Below are 10,144 nucleotides of genomic sequence, written 5' to 3' on the forward strand. Positions count from 1 at the left end.
AACTTCAAAGAAATTAATGTTCAGAATTCATCATCTCTGTATTTTACCCAATCTTAATTAGAGGGGTTCTTAAGCCTTGAATAGGGTTGGGATTTTTTTTTTTTAAGCTGTTGCAGCTTGGACAGAAATTGTATTAATTTACTATCAAGTGTCTCACTGAGCTTTTTAGGAGTTCAAAAAGTAAATAACACCCAAAATTATTATAGTTTTGTCCCCACACCCATCAAATTTAGAAAAAGCTATTCCCCAGACTCTTGTGTAGTTATTCCAAGAAAAGGTATGTCCCCAGAACCCATTAATTGGTGTTGCCAAATACCAGGTCAGAGGCTGATGTCAGAGGTGTGAGGAAGAGAAATTCTGAGTTTTAGCTTTGCCAAGGTAGTTGATCTGATGTGAGGTTTCTGGAATCCATGATCTGTGAACATACACTTAATTACAAGATGTTAAATTTGGCACTTTGAATTTTCCATTTCTAAGGGGGAAGCTTTTCCTTTTCATTTAGAAAGTAATAGAATTTGAAGCCTGTGTCAGTCAGGATAGGCTGGGTTATGCTGTGATAACGCAGAACCTCAAATTCTTAGAGACTTGAAACAAGTTATTTTTTCACTCATACTACACATTAGTTGAGAAGTGACAGGGTTCTGATCACACTATATTCATTTAAGGAACCAGAAGTTGGAATTGCAACAGGTGTTTTTCATGATAACCCCAGCAGGGGCAATGGAATGTGATAAGATGTGCCCTGGCTCTGAAAATTTCTGCCCAAAAGTAGAACACATCTTCCATTCACATGCCTTTGGCCAAACCATGTCATATGGTCTTCATTTTTTTTTTTTTTTTTTTTTTTTTGAGTTGGAGTCTCACTCTTTTGCCCAGGCTGGAGTGCAGTGCTGCCATCTTAGCTCACTGCAAGCTCCGCCTCCCGGGTTTACGCCATTCTCCTGCCTCATCCTCCTGAGTAGCTGGCACTACAGGCGCCCGCCACCACGCCTGGCTAGTTTTTTGTATTTTTTTTAGTAGAGACGGGGTTTCACCGTGTTAGCCAGGATGGTCTTGATCTCCTGACCTCGTGATCCGCCTGTCTCCGCCTCCCAAAGTGCTGGGATTACAGGCTTGAGCCACCGCGCCTGGCCGTCATATGGTCTTCTAACTTCAAAGGGAATAAGGAAGGACAACCTTGCCTTTGAGCTCCAAGTTCTTTCCCCTTCAGTGGTACATTTAGAGTGAGTTTTGTCCACTAAAGCTGCTGTGAAATATCATGTGAGCTGATAATTTTAGTCCTTGGACACAGGCTGCTGTGACTGCTTTCTACTATAGCATAGCTTAAACCAGTGTTCCCCAAACTAGTAGGAGGAAAAGAATCTCCTGGATGCTTATTAAAAATATTGATTCCTGGCCGGGCGCGGTGGCTCGAGCCTGTAATCCCAGCACTTTGGGAGGCCGAGGCGGGCGGATCACGAGGTCAGGACATCGAGACCATCCTGGCTAACACGGTGAAACCCCGTCTCTACTAAAAAATACAAAAAACTAGCCGGGCGGGGTGGCAGGCGCCTGTAGTCCCAGCTACTCGGGAGGCTGAGGCAGGAGAATGGCGTAAACCTGGGAGGCGGAGCTTGCAGTGAGCCGAGATCTGGCCATTGCACTCCAGCCTGGGCGACAGAGCGAGACTCTGTCTCAAAAAAAAAAAGTAGACTTGCCAAGATAACCAAAATGTAGGAACGTGTGTCAACAGTAGAACTTTTCTATAGGACATGCATAAGGAAGTCCCTCCCATTGAAAATAAAGTATACTTTAAAAAAAGAAAAAAAAAAATATTGTTCCTCGGCTGAGTGTGGTGCCTTGTGCCTAAAATTTCAGCACTTTGGGAGGCTGAGGCAGGAGGAGTGATTGAGTTCAAGACTTCAATACCACCCTGGACAACATAGTGAGACCTCTGTCTGTATAGAAAATTTAAGAATTAGCTGGACATGGTGGCACACACCACCATAGTAGTCCTAGCTACTTGAGAGGCTAAGGTGGGAGGAATGCTTGAGTCTGGGTGTTTGAAGCTGCAGTACACTCGTTTGGTGCCTGTAAATAGCCACTGCACCTCAGCCTGAACATAGTGAGACCTCATCTCTAAAAAAACAATAACAAATTTAAAAATACTTTTTTGGCCCGGTGCGATGGCTCACGCTTGTAATCCCAGCACTTTGGGAGGCTAAGGTGGGTGGATCACCTAAGGTCAGGAATTCAAGACCGCAGTGAAACCCCGTCTCTACTAAAAATACAAAAAACCCCAGGCCTGGTGGCGGGCACTTGTAGTCCCAGCTACTCGGGTTGCTGAGCCAGGAGAATGGCATGAACCCAGCAGGCAGATCTTGCAGTGAGCCAAGATTGTGCCACTGCACTCCAGCCTGGGTGACACAGCGAGACTCTGTCTAAAAAAAATAATAAACTTCTTTATTTTTGAGACAGAGATTTGCTCTTGTCGCCCAGGTTGGAGTGCAGCGGCGCAATCTCACCTCACTGCAACCTCTGCCTTCTGGGTTCAAGTGATTCTCCTGCCTCAGCCTCCCAAGTAGCTGGGATTACAGGAGCATGCCACCACGCCCAGCTGATTTTTGTATTTTTCGTAGAGATGGGGTTTCACCATGTTGGCTTGGTTGGTCTCGAATTCCTCACCTCAGGTGATCCACCCGCCTCGGCCTGCCAAAGTGCTGGGATTACAAGAGTGAGCCACTGTGTCTAGCCAAAAATACTTGCTTCTATGTCCCATTCCTGCAGAAATGATTCAGTAGATTTGGGGTAAGGCCCAAGTATCTGACTTCTGAAAATACCCTCTGTTAGACCAAGGAAATCTTCCTCCTGCTATAGCTTGGTTGTTGCTGTTGTTTTCAATAGACTTAATTGTTTGGAGCTGTTTTAGGTTCACAGAAAAATTGAGTGAAAAGTACAGAGGGTTCCCATATATCCTGTCTCCACACATGCACAACCTCTTCCACTATCAACATACCCCACAACAGTCATACATTTGTTACTATTAATCAACCTACATTGACCCATCATTATCACCCAAAGTCATGGTTTACATTAGGGTTCACCATTGGTGGTGTACGTTCTATGGGTTTTGAGAAATGTATGATAATATGTATCCACTATTATAGTATCATAAGAAAAATTTAACTGTTCTAAATATCCTCCATGTCCTGCCTATTCATTCCTACCCTTCCTTAACACCTGGCAACCACTGATCTTTTTACTGTCTCCACAGTTTAGACTTTTCCAGAATGTTGTACAGTAGGAGTCATACAGTATGTGGACTTTTCTGATTGTTATCTTTCACTTAGTAGTATGTATTTAAATTTCCTCTGTATCTTTTCATTACTTTATAACTCTTTTTTTTTTTTTTTTTTTTTTGAGACGGAGTCTCACTCTGTTGCCCAGGCTGGAGCGCAGTGGCACAATCTTGGCTCACTGCAACCTCCGCTTCCTGGGTTTAAACAATTCTCCTGCCTCAGCCTCCCAAGTAGCTGGGATTATAAGTGAACACCACCATGCCCGGCTAATTTTTGTATTTTTAGTAGAGATGGGGGACAGGGTTTCACCATGTTGGCCAGGCTGGTCTTGAATTCTTGACCTGAACTGATCTGCCTGCCTCGGCCTCCCAAAGTGCTGGGATTACAGGCATGAGCCACCATGCCTGGCCATTTTATTTTTTGACACAGAGTCTTACTCTGTCAACCAGGCTGGAGTACAGTGGCATGATCTAGGCTCACCGCAACTTCCACCTCCCAGGTTCAAGTGAATTCTCAAGCTTCAGCCTCCCAAGTAGCTGGGATTATAGGCGTGAGCTATCATGCCCGGCTAATTTTTTTTTATTTTTAATAAGGACAGGGTCTCCCCATGTTGGCCAGGCTGGTCTCAAACTCCTGGCCTCTAGTGATCCTCCTGCCTCAGCCTCCCAAAGTGGTGGGATTACAGGTGTGAACCACTGTGCCCAGCTGAGCTCATTTATTTATTTATGTATTTATTTATTGAGATGGAGTTTCACTCTTGTTGCCCAGGTTGGGGTGCAATGGCGCAATCTTGGCTCACTGCAACCTCAACCTCCTGGGTTCAAGCAATTCTCCTGCCTCAGCCTCCCAAGTAGGTGGGATTACAGGCATCCGCCACCATACCCGGGTAATTTTTGTATTTTTAGTATAGATGGGGTTTCTCCATGTTGGTCATGCTTGTCTTGAACTCCAGACCTCTGGTGATCTGCCCACCTCAGCCTCCCAAAGTACTGGGATTACAGGCATGAGCCACCATGCCCAACCCAGAGCTCACTTCTTTCTAACACTGAATAATGTTCAGTTGTCTGGATGCACCACAGTTTATATAACCATTTACCGATTGAAGGGTATCTTGGTATTTTTCCCCAGTTTTGGCAATTATGAATAAAACTGCTAGTAACATCTATGTGTAGGGTTTTGTGTGAACATGTTTCAACTCATTTGGGTAAATACTGACACCAAATGTGATTACTGGATTGTATGATAAGAGTATGTATAATTTTATGAAAAACTGTCAAACCATCTTCCAAAGTGCCTATGCCATTTTGCATTCCCACTAGCAACAATGAGAGTTTCTGTTGATCTAGCTCCTCACCAGCATTTATTGTTGTCGGTGTTTAGGGTTTTGGCCATTCTCATAGGTGTGTAGTGGTACCTCGTTGTTTGTTGTTGTTGCTGTTTTGAGACGGAGTCTCGCTCTGTCATCCAGGCTGGAGAGCAATGGCGCAATCTCTGCTCACTCCTAGCTCTGCTTCCCAGGTTGAAACGATTCTCCCGATTCAGCCTCCCAAGCAGCTGGAAACACAGACACGTGCCACCATGCTCGGCTAATTTTTTTTGCATTTTTAATGGAGATGGGGTTTCACCATGTTGGCCAGGCTGGTCTTGAACTCCGGACCTCAGGTGATCTGCCCACCTTGGCCTCCCAAAGTGCTGGGATTACAGGTATGAGCCACTGCACCCGGCCTACCTCATCGTTTTAATTTGCAATTCCCTAATGACATATTCTGTTGAGCATCTTTTCATATGCTTACCTGTCATCTGTGTATCTTCTTTGGTGAGGTGTCTATTCAGATAGTTTAGCCTTTTTTTTTTTTTTTTTTTTTGAAGACAGAGTCTCGCTCTTTCAACAGGCTGGAGTGCAGTGGCACGATCTTGGCTTACTGCAAGCTCTGCTTCCCAGATTCACACCATCCTCCTGCCTCAGCCTCCCAAGTAGCTGGGACTACAGACACCCGCCACCATGCCTGGCTAATTTTTTGGTATTTTTAGTACAGACGGGGTTTCACCATGTTAGCCAGGATGGTCTCTATCTCCTGACCTCGTGATTGGCCCGTCTCAGCCTCCCAAAGTGCTGGGATTACAGGCGTGAGCCACTGCGCCCGGCCAGTTTACCCATTTTTTTAAAGCAGATTTTTCATTTTCTCAATATTGCGCTTTAAGAGTTAATTGTCCCGGCTACGTGTGGGAGGCTGAGGCAGGGGAATCACTTGAACCTGGGAGGCAGAGGTTGCAGTGAGCCGAGATCACACCACTGCACTCCAACCTGGGCAATAGAGTGAGACTCTGTTTCAAAAAAAAAAAGAAAAGAAAAGAGCTCTTTGTATATTTTGAATAACAGTCTAACAGTCTTTTATCAGACATGTCTTCTGCAAGTATTTTCTCCACTGTGTGGCTTGTCTTCTCATTCTCTGTATAGTGTCTCTCTGGTGTTGTATCTAAAGAGTTAGCCTTAAAAAAAAAAAGAGCCTTAAATTTAAGATCATTTAGATTTTCTTCAATATTGTTTTATAGTTTTATCATTTTGCATTTTACATTTAGGTCTATGATACATTTCGAGTAAATTTTTGTGAAGGGTGTAATGCCTATATCTAGATTTGTGTGTGCATATGTGTGTGTGTATATCCAGTTACTCTAGCACCTTTTGTTGAAAAGACTATATTTTCTCCATTGTATTGTCTTTGTTGCTTTGCCAAAGATCAGTTGGCTCTATTTATGAAGGTCTATTTTTTGTTTTGTTTTGTTTTGAGACGGAGTCTTATTCTGTTTTCCAGGCTGGAGTGTAGGGGCGCAATCTCGGCTCATTGCAACCTCCACCTCCCAGGTTCAAGCAATCTTCCTGCCTGTGCCTCCCACGTAGGTGGGAGTACAGGCGTGTGCCACCAAACCTGGCTAATTTTTGTATTTTTAGTAGAGACGGGTTTCGCCATGTTGGCCAGGCTGGTCTCGATATCCTGACCTCAGGTGATCCACCCGTCTCAGCCTCCCAAAGTGCTGGGATTACAGGTGTCAGCCACCACCCCCAGCCTGAAGGCCTATGGTTCTCTTTTCTGTTCCATTGATCAATTCATTTATTCATTTGACACATTCATACATCTTTATCACTGTAGCTTTACAGTAAACTCTTGAAATCAGGTAGTGTCAGTCCTCTGACCTTGTGCTTCTCCTTCAACATTATGTTGGCTATCCTGGGTCTTTTGCCTCTCCATATAAACTTTAGAATCGGTTGGTTGACATTCACCAAATAACTTGCTAGAATTTTGATTGGAATTGCATTAAATCTATATAAGTTGGAAAGAACTGACATCCTGAGAATTTTGAGTTTTCCTAATCATAAACATGGTGTATCTGTCTTTAAAAAATATATAGGCCGGGCGCAATGAGACTTTATCTCACTCTGTCACCCAGGTTGCAGTGCAGTGGCTTGATCACAGCTCACTGCAGGCTCAACCTCCCGGGATCAAGTGTTCCTCCCACCTGAGCTTTCTAAGTAGCTGGGACTACAGGCATGCACCACCATGTCCAGCTAATTTTTAAATTTTTTGTAGAGATTGCGTCTTGCTGTGCTGCCCAGAACTTCTGGGTCTGAACTTCTGGGCTCAAGTGATCCTCCTGCTTTGGTCCTCCAAAGTGCTGAGATTACAAGTGTGAGCCACTGTGCCCAGTCAGTATATCTCTCTATTTATTTAGTTCTTCTTAGATTTGTTTATGTATTTACTTTTTGTTTTCCCAAACAGGGTCTTACTTTGTCACCCAGGCTAGTGCAGTGGGGTGAAAACAGCTCACTGCAGCCTTGATCTCTTGGGCTCAAACAGTCCTCCAGCCTCAGTCTCAGTCTCCCAAGTAGTGTACTACACTTGCCTGCCATTATACCTGGCTGATTTGTTTTTTGTACGGATGGATGTCTCATTTTGTTGCCCAGGCTGGTCATGAACTCCTGGCTTCAAGCAATCCTCCCACCTTGGCCTTTTTTTTTTTTTTTTTTTCTGAGACAGAGTCTCAGCCATGGCCCAGGCTGGAGTGCAGTGGCGTGATCTTGGCTCACTGCAACCTCTGCCTCTCAGGTTCAAATGATTCTGCTGCCTCAGCCTCCTGAGTAGCTGGGACTACAGGTGTGCACCATCATGCCCAGCTAATTTTTGTAACTTTTGCAGAGAAGGGGTTTCACCATGTTGGACAGGCTGGTTGCAAACTCCTGACCTCAGGTGATCCACCCTCCTTGGCCTCCCAAAGTACTGAGATTTCAGGCATGAGCCACACCACCTGGCCGCTTGTTGTTGTTGTTGTTGTTTTTAATTTTCTATAGGTTTTATTACACATAATTATGTTATGAGACAAATGCATATCATTCCTAATTTGTCAAATTTGTGAGCTTATTAATTTCAACAAAAACATATGACGCTCACCACACAAACAGGTAACTCTAAATCTACTCTGAAAATATAATGAATTGAGAAGTATTACCTATTCGGAGACTATGTATTATATGAAAGATAAAGAGATAAAGCTCCTGTTCTCACAGAACATATGGGGTCATTGGCAGCCAACCAGTAATAAAGTGAATATTGTAATATTTAGGAAAATACTTAGAAAACTAATAAATTGTCATGGACATTATTTATTCTTGCTTTTATAAAAGACTTATAGGGCCAGGCATGGTGGGTCACACCTGTAATCCCAGCGCTTTAGGAGGCTGAGGTGGGTGGATCACCTGAGGTCAGGAGTTCGAAACCAGCCTGGTCAATATGGTGAAACCCCATCTCTACTAAAAGTTAAAAAATTAGCCAGGTGTGGTGGTGAGTACCTGTAATCCCAGCTACTCAGGAGGCTGAGGCAGGAGAATCACTTGAACCTGAGAGGCGGAGGTTGCAGTGAGCCACGATCAAGACAGGCCACTCTAGCCTGGATGACAGAGCGAGACTCTCTCAAAAAAAAAAAAAAAAAAAAAAAGTACTTAGAGATCCAGATGAGATTAGTTTAGAATAGAGGTTTTTAGTCTAGAAAATGTTCAATGTCTAATACAGTCATGGCTAATTAGAGACTAGAGAACCTTTATAAAGGTAAGTAGGCTTGAAAACACTTGGAAACTGAGCAGTCTTATTTTGAACTAGCATGTTTTGATCAAACGTATGGAATTAATCAAGTAACAATTAAGAATTACTGGAATGCACCCTCATGCCAAATGACCACTAACATGCTATTTGCTACTATGATGACTCCTAGATTTGAGACAGATGGCATAAAAAATATTGCTGGCTATAAAATGAATGTTACTCTTCTGCCTCTGCTCTCTAAAGAAAAATCTCATTTTTTCACATAAGAAACTCACTGAATTGAATGTTAATTAAAGAAAAGATAGGGTAAGTACAACTGGGAGAAAGACAATACCTCTAATTACATAAGAAAGCCATGAAATAATTAATCATCATAAGAGAATAATCATTTTCCAGTAGCCCCACTGCCATGAGTGGTAGTTTCATGAGCCTGGGCCACCTTCTCCAGTGGATATTGAGAACCTATTACAGGTTTCAACCAACCAATTTCCATTCCAGCTTGAAGGGCGGCTGCATATTGCTGAAATTCCTCCTTGGTTGAGGAAAGGAGAGTAACTCCAATTGTACCCGACTCCTTTGCCATGGTGTCCCATGGGTTTATTTCAGTAGTACTCTGTTGCCAACAACTATCACTCATCTTCTATGTGACAGAAGACTCAAATCTTTACTAAGATTTACATTAGCTAATATTTCAATAATTACATCAATTCCTTTCTCACCAACATATTTATTAATTTTATCAGTATAATTAACTTCTCTGTGATTGAACACTTAATGGACTCCATTTTGCAAAACCACCTTTTGTCCTTCCTCAGTACCAGCAGTGCCCAAAACCTTTAAGCCATAAACTCTAGCAATTTGGCAGGCTGTTAATCCAACTTCTCCGGTCGCCCCGTGAACCAGAACACCCTCCAGCTTCCACACGGGCACTGCGGATCAGAGCTCGATAAGCACTAAAATATGGAATACTCATGGCAGGTCCTTGTTTAAAGTCCAGTTTTTCAGGCAGTTTGTAAACTGTGGTCTGCTGCAAGATTGTACTCTGCATAGTCCCCAGAGATCACGCTGCTAGTGAAAACTCTGTCACCTTTCTTGAAAGCAGGTGCTTTATCTCTAACAGCTTCTATCATCCCAGCCACATCTGAGCCAGGAGTATGGGGTAAGGGTGGTTTTGTACTGTAAGTACCAGAGTGAATGAATGTCTCCGCGGGGTTGACACCACATGCTTGGACCTTGATTAGAACTTGATGGTCTTTCGGAATCAGTACTGCAATATCCGACTGCAGTTTCAGGACTTCTGGTCTACCAAATTCAAAAACTCTAACAGCTCTCATCAACTTCTGTCCAGTTGCCATGGTGATCTAGATACAGAATCTAGAATGGGAATTAAAATCTGTGAGGGTGGCCAGGAGTGGTGGCTCATGCCTGTAATCCCAGCACTTCGGGAGGCTGAGGCGGGCAGGTCACGAGGACAGGAGTTTGAGACCAGCCTGACCAACATAGTGAAACCCTGTCTCTATTAAAAATACAAAAACTAGCCCTGTGTGGTGGCACATGCCTGTAATCCCAGCTACTCAGGAGACTGAGGCAGGAGAATCCCTTGAACCCGGGAGGTGGAGGCTGCAGTGAGCCAAGATTATGCCACTGCACTCCAGCCTGGGCAACAGAGCGAGACTCTGTCTCAAAAACATAAATAAAATAAAATAAGATAAAGAAATAAAATCTGTGAGGGCTTCTTTAGATTCCAGAGGAGGAGGCCTGTCACACTGTCTC

General features: G+C 43.6%; 1 pseudogene; it reads right to left on the reverse strand.

Annotated features, from left to right (window-relative positions):
* Window positions 1–8,756: 8,756 nt before the first annotated feature.
* Window positions 8,757–9,726, reverse strand: LOC104674549 (annotated as a pseudogene).
* Between the last annotated feature and the right edge of the window lie 418 nt (window positions 9,727–10,144).

The sequence above is a fragment of the Rhinopithecus roxellana genome, chromosome 17, assembly GCF_007565055.1.
Source record: "Rhinopithecus roxellana isolate Shanxi Qingling chromosome 17, ASM756505v1, whole genome shotgun sequence".
NCBI lineage: Eukaryota > Metazoa > Chordata > Mammalia > Primates > Cercopithecidae > Rhinopithecus > Rhinopithecus roxellana.